Below are 13,993 nucleotides of genomic sequence, written 5' to 3' on the forward strand. Positions count from 1 at the left end.
GAGCGATAAAATCTAAAACAATCCTAATTAATTCCCTAGACAACTGTCGGAACAAAAGTATTCGTAAAATTCCACGACGCTTGATAATCCCCTGCCACAAACAAAGCATTTTAACGGACGAAAATGGAATTAAGGCCCAACAGGAGCCAACCAACATAGATGCTCGAGTATCACGCAACGACTTACCGACTATGTGTAAGTGGGAAAACAATCGGCCTCAATGGGAGCTGCACACCCATACAGCTCGAAGAGAAAGATCTCGTTCGGAGAATAAGGGTGGATGGAGCAAATCTTATCCCAAGAGCGGCGTTGAGTCGCGCGTCGTACGGCGAGAGACGCCTTTGGGCTCTTTTCTCCTCTTTCTCTATTCTTATGGGGCTCTTCACGGCTTTTCTCGACTGCAGCCGCTCAACCGTCTCTCCTCCCTCCATAACTTGATTGTTTTAATTAAATTTCGCCGGGAAATCGTTTTACGCTGGGCACACTGGCCCAAGTACAATGCAAACGGTGACGTGCACTGAATGAATCGGGGGATTGGCAAAGGAGGTAAAGGGGGAGGGTGGCGTTCCGTCGACCGGTACAGCCGCTGGCATTCCTTCCTTTCCTTGCCTTTACGCTAGAGAGCGAAAAATAAAGACGCTCCGAGGCTAGAAAGACGAAATTTCCGGTTTTCAAAATTGTCTTAATACTTTCATCTTTAACGCTTTCCCCATTAAAAATGCTGTTCCTTTACCGAGCCTTTACCAAAAATTTTTTTTATGAAACTTCATAAATTTTGATAATTAATCGAATCAATCATTTGTATTGTATTTGCTAGAAATATTTTCATGTTTTATATTTTGTATTTTTATATTGTATTTTTGTACTTAAAACGTATGTAAATCATTCTTATTGCTCAGCATTATGTACAGCGCATCAAATGGTATATCGATGAAAATGAACGAAAAGTCAATTTTAAATTTTAAATTGAATTAAATACACTTAATTGAACTATGACGCCCGTTCAATTATAATAGCATAAACATTAAAAAGCAATTCTCTCTAAATATGGAAAAAAATATAATAATTAAAAAGCAAGCACTATGAAGTAATACGTCGTAATCAATGTTTTACATCTAAAACATTGTCTTCATTGTAAAACAAGGATCGCCTGAAAATTGAAATTTAAGTGATGTATTACCTCATTAAAATTCAATTTGATGTCGAATAAAAAGGCAATTATGTAGAGAAGGAAAAAAAGGAAGAACGTTTACGATTAAAAGTTGCATGAACTAAAAGGAAAGTTCCTAATGGATATTTGGGAAATATGCCGGTAAATTCGAGACGTCGAAGGTAAAGGGGAAAACGATTGAGGCTGCGCTCGCCTATCCGCACGCCTTCATATTCCTCTTCTCGTAATAAGACGAAGGTTAGACGCGACCACGAGGAACGCCGCGGCCGGTAGGTAGAGCGACGCGCGCCATTCCGCATATTTCTGTAGATATTGGAATTTGTCGTGGTTACTTACTTCAAATTATCTTCTAGCCTTGCTCTATAAGTCCACGATATAACCCTGAATTACGCAACCTTTACCCGATAAACCGCTTCTCACCCTCTTCCTATTCTTCACGCTCGTTTGCAAATTCTTCCGATTTACAAGAAATTTCAAGCCTCTCTATTCAATTAATAATTATTAATCAATTGTTTTAAGTGCATTGGTTTACCAAAGTCAGTATTGCTGACAATGGGATTGGATTTGATTATAATTTATATTTTTCAGTACCTGCATGCGTCGAGCAGTTAATTTAATATTGGCTGCAGTTTAATATAAAACTACTAAGCATTTTTTATTCTAAATTTTTTTTATGCTAAATCCAGATTATCGTATTTAGGGGGGATATGGATTTATAATAATACACTATAGACTGTAGAATTATAGTCATGAGCTATTTATGCGTAATGTAAGATCCGAAATGAAAAAAATAAAATAGAAATTAAAATAAATTGGAATAGTTAAATAATGAGTCTTATGGAATTATAATTTTCATTGATTCTATGTAGCAGTTAATTTATGTATTCGCGTACAATTTTTAATTTATATATTAATGTATATGGCTTTTCATTATAATGTCTTTTGTTTCTTCGGTGAAAGTACTAATTAAAGAAAAATTTTCAATTTTGTAAATCCATTCGCGTGAATAAAAGTGTATGAAATCTTTGAAAACGTAACAAATTATCATTGACGTCATAATGACCTAACAATAAAATAAAAATAGTATGAATAATAGGATACAACCGCGGCAATCCTCGTTCGCAATAAAAAACTTCATTCGTTATTGGTTTTAAGATTTCTTCAAATCTTATTCGCTTCTCCTTCCCTCGGTATCTCTCTCTCTCTCTCTCTCTCTCTCTCTCTCTCACCCGCTTTCTCGACATCTATCCTGAATTTCTCGTTTCTATAGTGAATAACCCCTAGCGATTGAGGGCCACTCTACCGCTTGAATGCGCATTTTTACTAAATTAAAAAGTATCGTGCCACTGAGCGTTAGGAAAGATATAGTGAGAAAAAGCTCGACCCTAGAGCGATTTTCCCTCCTTAACCCTTCCCGTACCTTCAATCTCGTGCTTATTCTCCCTTAGTTTTTTCGCGATACTGATTCAATTCACCGCTCTTTTTTCTTCTCAATCCCCACTTTTGGATCTCTAAAAGTCCACGTGCTCACTTGTTCTGTTTCTTTCGCTCACTCGACTGTTTGAGAGACCCTTGCAAACGAACTAACCCTTGTTTGCGTTTAATATGTCGCTATTTTTCCTGTTTTCTTTTTGTTTCACTGTTCTTAGCCCTTTTTTAACCGCTCAACCGCATATCTGTTTATTGCTCCGATATTAGTCTACTTTTACACATATCTGTCTTTTGTTTTCAATTTTTCACTGAATAATATATGTAGTTAGGTTCTCACTTAGTATATCACGTAGTACATATGATCTCGTACAACATATTATTCTTACGTACTCAAAAGAAACACATTGACATGTACTTATGCAATGATAATAGTTGAAAGTTTAGTAAATGAATGATACGTCATTGATATCTTGACTATCCGACTATTTTAGCCATATATTTCATTGCATTCCTTCATTCTTATTCTATTTGGTCGAAAATTTTATTGTTTAATATAAGATGATTTTCCATTGATAATTTCTTTTCATGAATCAGTTAGATGCGTATTTTTTACTAAATCATAAGTATACATTATACATTAATTTTTCTGTATTTGATATTATTACTTTTAACAATATTTTAATTGACAACATTTATAGTCACGACCATACATATTAATAAGAAATGAATTTTTAGTTTTCATATTTTTTTAAAATTTATTTCCATAATGATGGAATTGTTTAAGTGTCTTCTTAAATTTCATTAAATAAAGTTGTAATAGTGTGCCTAGTTTCAAATAAAAGTAAGTTTTAGTGTATATTTATTTATTAATTAATCTTTAATGATTGCGTGCGAACACCTATTCGCTTTATTTTTTTCTAATGATACTATCCTATTTATATATGAGAAAGACAGAGACAGAGACAGAGAGAGAGAGAGAGAGAGAGAGAGAGAGAGAGAGAGAGAGAGAGTGATAGAGCGATAGAGAGAGAGAGAGAGTGAGAGAGAGAGAGTGAGAGAGCGATAGATATTGAGAGAGACAGTGATATAGGGTGATCGTTTTATATAAGGATTTTAATAGGACATTATTGAAGGAATTGTCACGTGTTTTTCAACAACCTATTATAAATGAAAGAGAGCCGTTTTTCTCATTTGTCGTGTACTTATATTACATTAAATATATATATATATATATATATGTTTTTTTTTTCAATAAGAAATATTTTAGAATATGACTGTAATTTGCCAAAACACGCCCAGTATACTAGGGTTCTCGAATATAAGCTTATATTCAACTTTTAAAAAGGTATTTTCGTTATTTCATTAAGCAAAATACTGCTGCCCTTTCTCGCTGACCTTATGTATACGTAGTTTCTACTGTTTTCCGGATTCAGGTAATGGGAACATTTTTAATTTTGCATGTTTAAAGTTTCGAGCTTGCAGCAAAAAAAAAAACAGAAGAAAGACATTCCTCTTAGAGGGAATGCCACTGACACAAAGCATACGCCAGAGTAATTAGTTATATAATTTTAATTAGCAAAGATTTCATTTTTATTGAGATTGGCGTGTAAGATATTTTTATGAGTTTAATACATTCACTTTTTTTAATATAAATATTAAAATAAGCTACACTCAAAGTTGATACATTATTTTTTAATTTTATATGGCTGAATTAATATTTATCGTGCGTTCAATAATTACGTTTTGATAAGATTATTTCACTGTTATTATTGTAAGAAGTTATATTTAAATGATATTTGAAACTTCATAAAAATATAGTGTTACAAAATTTATATCAATAAATAGAAATTTTATTCAATACATTTGTCGGTAATCAGTTCATTTGTAAACAGCATTTCATTTATAATTTTCAGAAAACTAATACTTAGCTTTTTAATAAATTGATATTTAAAAAATAATCTTTACGTAATTATTATAAAAAAAAAAATATATATAAAAATTTTATATTTCAAAATTATTATTGAACTTAAACTCATTCTTATAATATTTGTTTCATATATTTCGTTACTTCAGAACCTTTGCAGACTTTTAACATTCAATATTAATGTACAATAGAAAAGCAATTACAAAACAAAATTGTATTAAATCAATCAATTTATATCCATTTATAATAGGAAAGAGAAATGTTAATTTAATTATTCCAATATTTTTTTGACATTTCCAATAATTAGTAAAAATGATTGCAATACAAACTAAAATGAGGCTGCGTAAATAGGTAAATAAATTATCCTGTATAGTATTTATCACATTTATTACATAATTTATAATTTATGCCAAATTATAAAATACTGTGATATATAAATTGCGGTTATTATAAGTACTTTGCATTAAGAGAAGGTCGATTGCTACGTATAAGAATGTTGACGTTATTCTGCAAGAGTGTAGATAAATGCTTGTAACATATGTATATATAAGTAACAGTTTTCATTGAATGCGAAAAATCATTAGCCCTGGCGAGCTTTCAGTCAAAAGGTTAGCAAAAGACCAGATAAAGAGCGACCAAAAGAGAGAGAGAGAGAGAGAGAGAGAGAGAGAGAGAGAGAGAGATACGGGCCAACTTTACCATAGTATATACGCACATACACATCCGCAGATCCATACTCGAATGAAGTATAAAACTAGAGAGCGACTCTCTGACACTGAACGCTTTCGCTTCGCTTTTCCCTTGCAAATTCTCTCTTTACCACTTCTCCATATAGTCAACTCTTTCGCGGAGGATGGGTAGAACTGAGGTGGGGGGTTTGTTTTAGCAAGAACTCTTGGTGTACACCGAGACCTGAATGTGTATATGTGGCGCGCGCAAGCCCTACCGCAACCGCCGCTCGCGAAACTTCCATGGACTCGGTATGCCTACCAACCTTTATTGGTTTTTACGTACAACAGAGAAAATTTTTACTTTGCTTTCTTTTTCTTGTTACTTCTCTTCTTTTTTCCCATCCTCTCTGTTAATGTTTTTCTATCTTTTTTGTTTTGTTTTTGTTTTGTTTTTTGAGAGACAGAAACTATGCTCCAAGAGGTACTATCGATGCTTTATGCTTCTTTTTATTGCTTTAGCAAGCCGGGAAATTTTTATATAGTGCGATCGGTGGCATAGAAGACCAAGTGATAATTAAGCGGATAACGTTACCTAAGAGGTCAGCTTCGTTTCACCATCCCACATTTACTGTACTTATTATCATTGCTGTTCTTTTCCCTTTTTATAAGAATGTTATCTGATCAGATTATGACCGCAACATACAATTCTTCGCGTTTTGATAATGTTGAATAATATTAACGGCGACAACAATGACGACGATAACAGCCACCACAAAGACAATAATAATAATAATTACATTATGTATACGTAATGAAAAATTTTTAATTATTAATTATTAATTACATTCATGAGCCAATTAACTCGACAAATTGGTGTAATTAATCAAGAAATTCAAATCTTTTCTTTGCAAGATAAAAATATTGTAAAATAAAAATTATCATTATATAATAAAAATACTACATTACATTATTTAATGTTATTCTATTATAAAATTTTATTGCAAATAAAAAAAGTTTCAATAAATTCTTATAATATTGCTTCTAAAATGTAATATGTACGTTTAAAAGAACCAAGTATAATGCTAGAAATAATTCTGAGACTACAAATACTCCATTAAAGAAATGTGTAGATCGCGAGAACGAGGAAGAATATTGTGTTTGTTTAAAAATATTTAATTGCTCTCTTTAAATGTAAAATCTCTTATTTTTATAATATATGTAAATATCTTTTATAATTTGTTTGTATTATCATACGTTCAACGAAGAATTATTCACCATTGATACTGCTTATTCGCTAAACAAGATTTTGTACAATTTTACGCCTAAACTTAGGCTATTTAGGTAGCATAAGTTATTGGAGGAAGTAAATAGACGGGGATACTGTTAATATATGCTTCATGAGAGGAGATTATACATAACAAAATTAAATATTCGCCGTCGATAAATCAAATTTTTATCTTACTTTAAACCTTCATTTTCATCTTAGAAATGCGAATATTCCGGTTCGATACACAATCTAAACAGGGAAATTCATTTAAAAATCCAAGAAATAATTTAACTTTCACGAACGAAACAATAAGAAATGGAACTCCGTAACGGCGTTCCACCCAAAAGATCAAATCGCTGAGCGGAATTCGTCGGTACCGCTTGTGTCTCAATGAGGTCCGTAAAATATTTAAGCCAAACACGTAGGCACGTCTCCTTTTTCGTCACGAGGACGCTGGTCGCGACCACGGAGTACCGAAGAGTGACGTAAAGCGGCCCACCGAAGACGAGGGGGGATCCGCGTCGGCTACTTTGCGATACGCACAGCTTCTGTGAATCCCCGAGCGGAGATTAAGCTTTCTCCCCTTAAAATATTCATTCCCTCGGAAAAAAAGCGATAAAAATAAGGGAAGAGCCTCTCTCTTTCATCTGACGTTGCCGACACTTCTTTCTATTCTTTTCCTCCCTCACGTTTCTCACACTCTTACTCGCTGCTTCTCTGTCTCTCTGACTCTGTGCTTGTTTCTTAATTCGATTCTACACATCTATCTATTTATCTATGTATTGTTTATCTTGTGAAAACTGTGATCTGGACACAATTATAATCTTTTCTTTTTTTCTTTTTTTTGTACAATAATGATTATCAATTGTTGGAGACTATTTATCATTTTAAGGTATCGGTATGTAAATGTGTCAATTATATCTATATTACTTTATACAATATTACCTCGTTAATTAAGACAATTAAAAAATTGAATAATTTACTTTGTATTATTTGGTATATATAATATTATTTAATCATGAATGTTTATTTCAATTTGAATTCAGACTGCAAGATCTTAAAAATAAAACTATTAGCTCGTTCTAAATAATTACGTTGCTTACCATTGTTTTATTATCTTATTAAATAAACGCGTAATTAGTAAGTGTTTACGCTGCTTGAAAAGTAAAAGTTGAGTAAAATAAAACAAAAGTCACTCCCCAAGAGATACATTTCTGTTCCTCTACGTGGCCAATGCAACGCAGGGGTCGCTCGTTCGGTTTAATACGATTACGCGCAATAGAAGAATGAGAAATGCGCGAAGGTTCAAGGAATGACAACAATGGCCAAGTACGACATTTTAATCATCTTCAAGCTCCTTAGGCACGCGCCTCCTAGCCTTTTAAGTCAACTTTTTTTGCCAGTCCCTCTTGGCGAAAAAGGTCGCTATCGTTGTCGAAGGAGGCGCGAGGAAACATCCCTTTGACATGGGGCAGCTGCTCTGATAATTGAATTAAACGATTTATCTTTCCGATTAAAAATGCTAGAGCCACTAAGAGGTATCACGTTACAAAGCGGCTTTCTTTCTACTTCCTGCGAGCGCGATCCTATTCTCGCTGACGTTAACTCGGGGAGGAAACAATTGATTTGGCGAATGAAATACTCGATGAAGGAGCACCAGAGGGAAATATCGCGGTCGATCACATTTTTGTTATACGAATAACCGTTCAATCGTTATCAATTGGAACTTACTATTTGATTCCCGATTTATCGTCTTTGCTAATTTCCATAGAAGCTGAAGATATATTTGAAAATTAGATTTTACATAAAATGTAACGGTAAATATTGTGAAATTAAATATATAATTATTATATATTCCAAACGTAATTTATTATTATTTATATTATTATTTATATTTTATGCGACAGATTACTACGAGCAGGTGTACCTATGCAATCAAACTTCTTCAGTATACCATGGACAGGTCAGTAGAGTTCAAACGATTTCATTTTCAAATGTTTCGAATAGAGAAATGAATTCCAAGCAATGGATTCTAGTAAGAGTTATAAACAAATAATCATCATATGTTAAAGATGATATATAATTTTTTTATATCATATTCAGATCATTTCAGTTATAATTTTATTACCTAAGTAAACTTAAGTTTCATTAAAAGAATAATTTGGATGAATATAGTATATGATTGGCAAAATATTTAATCTAACAATAATATATGCAACATAATGTGAGGAATAATTTTTTAATTGAATCAATTTAACCGAAGAAAAACTTCAAAAAGTATATGTATAATTTGCATATATAATAAATGTAAAAATGAACTTATCAAAATGACACTCACTCTTACATGTTATCTATGCTAACGAAATAAAATAATTATTTAAAACATAACAAAAGTGTAGAAATAAAAGGAGCTTTCAGCACGGGCATAACATAAATGGTAGAATCGATTGGTTTTTTACGAGTTCAGAATAAGAGAGCGAATGGTGTTACGAGGTAGTCGATCGAATGTCAAGATCTTCAAATTGGACTCAAACGCGATAAGCTTGCGTAGTCCGCGCGACCTAGAGAATTGAATTTAAATGTGCGCACATTTGCACTCTTTTTGACTTCCTCTTTTTTCGTTAGTCTAGCGTCAGTGGAGTAAAGTGAAAAAAGACGGCCGGAGGAGGAGGACCCTCGCCGCAAATTCTACGCCGACAAACGGATGGCAGATTGATTTTGTCGGTCTCGTGTACTTCTCCTCTCGACGACCCCTCTCCAAATTCATATATACCTTAAGGAGGCGCTGGGAGATCGAGTCGCGAGGAAGATGGGCGAACGGTAGCGACAGAAGTGGCGGTAACAGCGAGTGCGCCGCTAAGGGAAAATATGGAAGAGGGTTGAAGGGCCAGAAGCATGAGACGAGTTCGATCTCATCTCGGGTTATTAATAATATCTGGAGGTTAGTATTTCCGCCGAAGAGGAAATAGAAGACGCCTTACTCTCTTTCGATCTCTCTCTCTCTCTCTCTCTCTCTCTCTCTCTCTCTCTCTCTATATATATATATATATATATATATATATATATATATCGCTCGCTCTTCATTTCTGTATCATGCGGGCAGAGCGGGGGCACAGATGGAAGTACCCGATTTATATGCAAATTCCATATTTGTCGCGCCGAGCGGCCGCGCGCGCCCGAGAGACGGATCCTTCGTTCATTCGTTCGTTCGCCTGTCCGCTTTAGCAAAGAACAGTGCAGGAGGCTTGGAAAATGCTGCGAGGGTTACGACTAATGACGAGGAGGCGCAGTGACAGTGCGACTTCCTCGAGTTCCTTCCTTTCTTTTTGAGTATTCTCAACTTTCGAACTGATATTTACTATTCCAATTCTGAAATCCTTGTTATTAAATATGTGTGCATAGTCTATAATAAATAATACAATACACATCAAAAATATATATTGTTTAGGTTCATACGTATCATTTCACGATAATATTCACAATGTAATGTACGTAACTTGTTCGAAATGAAACACTTTTATTATAGAAATTGAATATATATAATTATATATCAAAACATAATATACACAAATATCTGAATTTATAATTGTAAAAGAAAAAAAAAGAAAAGAATTTTCAGAAATTTTAAAGATTTTCATTTGCAAAGCATATTATTTTGTTCGAAAACTATTAAATCGTTATTTACATAGTTTGGCAATTACATAGTTATTTACATGGAAAATTCATAAAAAAAAAAAAAAAAATTAAAATTTGTATTATGAAAAGTGAAACGTTAATCATTAACTATTGAAATTTCATAAAACTCTAAGAATTTTTATAAACTATACCTTATTTCATATATCTTAGAAATTTAAGTATTATTATTGAAGAATCAAATATGAAATAGCTTGTTTACTATTTTCTTTGCTTGTTTTATTATTGTATTCATAATAGAGTTTCACTTTTTACAATTGTACCAACAAATGAAATTTTTATAAAACTAGATTGCGTTCTACCTGAGCCGCTTGACGTCTCGGTGCTGTTGAAGAAAACTTTGTAGATTTTGGGTGAGCTTAGTGAACGCTTAGTTTTTCTCTCACGTAGCCCGAGTGACAAGCTGTTTCCGCTAAAAACTCGGAAGAAAGTTTAGTACTTTGATATCAGCTATAATACTTAACGTGTAATAGTGATAGTTTGTCTTTTCTGAAAAATACAACCAATAAGAAAGACAATTCTTTATACAATAATTAATAGCATGAAAATATTTTAAAATACAAAATACATTTTTAATCAATATTAAATGATTTTTAATAATGTTGCTTTACAATTACCATATCATAAAGTTGAACAAATTATTTTACAAAGAAAATAAACGAATCAGTTGATATAAGTATAAGGATAAGAGAAACTCCATTTTTTCTTAATCATTGAGTTTTATTGATAGAAGTTCATTTACGTTAATATATTATTTATATTATTTATATTATTTATATTTTATATATATATATATATATATATATATATAAATAAAAAATATAAATAATATAAATAAATAAAATAAATAAACAATAAAAATAAATAATAATAGAACAAAAATCAATGTTATACTATTATTTTTATAGATTCTTTCCTTAGATAATAGAAATGAATAATGTTAGTAACATGTAACGAAATTAGAATAGCAAAACATATACTATGGATATCCAATAAATGTAATATAAGAGTAAAATAGGAACTTAAAAAAATAAACAAATTTAACATTTACTTTACATATAACATATTGTATAATGATACATTATTATACCTTTAAATAAGTTTATACTAATTTAAATAACTATTTTTATCAGAATAATTTTTATATTTATAAGTTCAAAAGTTTTTAATATGAAATTAAGTTGTTTGTTTTTTATTTTATTAAAACTTTTATCTTATCTCTTGAAAATTCTATTGTATTTTACGTGACATTACATAGTAATCATATATTTTTTCAATTCTAATTATGATACTTTAAAGTATATTCCTAAATAATTTATGTAGTACATTTCTTAGTCAACAAGATAATATGGATCTAATATCATTTTATTTGAATAAACATTTCAACGTGTAGTTTTTTATTTATGATATTGTATTTTACTTAAATGATGGACTGTTGTAAAAAGTAATTATCTACATATTAAGCTCAATATTTCATGTGCTATTTTAATTAAAATTAAGAGTATATTGTCAAATATATGCAACCGATATAAAATAGTCACGAATGCAATAATCATTCAAAGATTCACAGAAAAATACTTTAAATTAAACAAAAGTTACTTTACTAATTTGATTTGCTAAATTTCAAATTCGTGAATGGATTGTTAAAAAAATTGTACAGGAAATTATTTATACATATATGAAAAAAAATATTTTTCGTTACTTGTTTCCAATATATTTGTCTACATAATCTGTTACGCATCCGTTTATGTAGTATTAAAATCTTTGTGTATTTTTGGATTTGATCAAAATTAATTACTATATAATTCGTGTAAGATTATTATATGAATCCTCAAATAAAACTATTTATAAACATACCATTAGATAAAATTATAAGGAAAAATTGGAAGAGATTAAAACGAAGAGTTCTTAATAATACTAGACGTATAAAAGTTACTTGTATACAAATCTAAATTTCTATTTGGCTGCGAGTACATGTCCAGTATATAAAGACGAAAAATATTAAAGTGCCGAGTGTTATGAGTACGATTTTACGTCACGCGATCGTTACGTAGAAAATGACGATAGCAGAAAGACGACGGAGTCGAAGACGAGAAGAAAAAAGCACAAAAACGGCAGAGGAAGGACGGAGAAAGATGGAAAATCCTCGTTTTTCGCACGACACCGTCAATTATCGAACCTTTTTTTTTTTTACCCCGACTCCTATGCGCGTCGGTCGTGCGATATCGTTAATAAACCCAAGCTCCAGGAGTTCCCTGTCTCGTCTAATCATCCTCCCTCTTGAGTCTTCCTTCTTACTTTCTCATTCCTCCTTCCTCTATTTATTCCTCTTTTCCTTCACTCTTCCCACCACCCTCTCTCTCTCTCTCTCTCTCTCTCTCTCTCTCTCTCTCTCTCTCTCTCTCTTTTCACGCACTATCACTCTTCCCAAGCACTACCAATTTCCTACCAGTTGAAAATATCCTCTTTGCTCGAACTTTACGCTTGTATTCGTAAATACGTATATGCTTATACATACCTTTACGTGCGACACCTACATATTTGATCCAAAGTGTAAACAGCCAACCGACACCGAATGAATTCGCTGAGCTCATGTATTATTAATCGACGCGTGTTAGATTAAAAAATCCAAACTGGAAGACAAGGAAGAGACGGACAAGAAAATCAGCCCTAAATTAGGCTTTTAAAAGCGACCACATTGAACTTAAAACATGTATTAGTGACACTTTTGAATTTTATGATTTCTTTTTTACTTTTACATTTTTCATTAAAATTAGTTGTTCATTAAATCCCATAAACTAGCAAATTTTTCATTTTAGGTACACGAAGGTAAGTTTGTTATTCAATAAATATTTGAAATCACACATTAATGTTAATTCAATTTCACAAAGTTATATTATTTTTTTTTTATCTCAAAAATAATTATACATTTTATTAATATCAATGCATGTAATTTCACATTTAATTAAAAATTGTCTAATGCATTTAATCACAAAAACATTAGTAAAATAATGCTAATACATGTTGCTTTATTATTTTGTAACGACGATTAAGTAAATATAAGTTATTGCATTTCTTCAATGTAAGTATTAAATTTGAATTTGTTAAATTAAAATTTTTCATCGAAATCATAACATTTTATATGTTAAATATAGAATTTAAAAAAATGGAATATTACTAATTATTAATGATAGTACATATAATGAAAAAATTATTTATAATATTAATGAAGAATAATATACAATATTTTATACATGATACAGAATTAGATATAATATTTATTTATTATGATGCAAATGTGCTCATATAAAATGATCTATTGTTACACGTGATCAATTGTATTTTGTTAAATTGATTTTCTGAGAGAGAAAGAGAAAGAGAAGAGAGAGAGAGAGAGAGAGAGAGAGAGTAGACTGAAAGATATTAAGAGATTTAATAAATTATCATAAAGATAACAATTTGTAAAGATGTGCAGTTTTAAAGAAAATTGTTCCAAACACAGCATACAGAATGAAAGCCTCTCATTGCAATGTATTAAAAATTAATTTGGTTTGTTTACATAAAATGCATAAAATTTTTAGATTTAAAATTAAGGTGCATGATTAAGAAAAAAGATTCTCGTCTGAAGGGAAAATAGGGACTCTACGGGGATTGTGAGGTGAGCGTAGAAGAATATTTTCTTCGCGAAGTAAGCAAGAATTTTCTAAGATAAGAAGCATCAACGTGCACCCAGAAGAAAGAGAGCTAGGGAGACAGAGAATCGAGAGCAGTGGAAGTGTAGCTTGAATGAAAAAGAAAAGAAAGAAGTGTAAGAGCTGGCGGGACATTCCACGAAA

Source organism: Ceratosolen solmsi, unplaced genomic scaffold, assembly GCF_000503995.2.
Source record: "Ceratosolen solmsi marchali unplaced genomic scaffold, CerSol_1.0 scaffold57, whole genome shotgun sequence".
Lineage (NCBI taxonomy): Eukaryota > Metazoa > Arthropoda > Insecta > Hymenoptera > Agaonidae > Ceratosolen > Ceratosolen solmsi.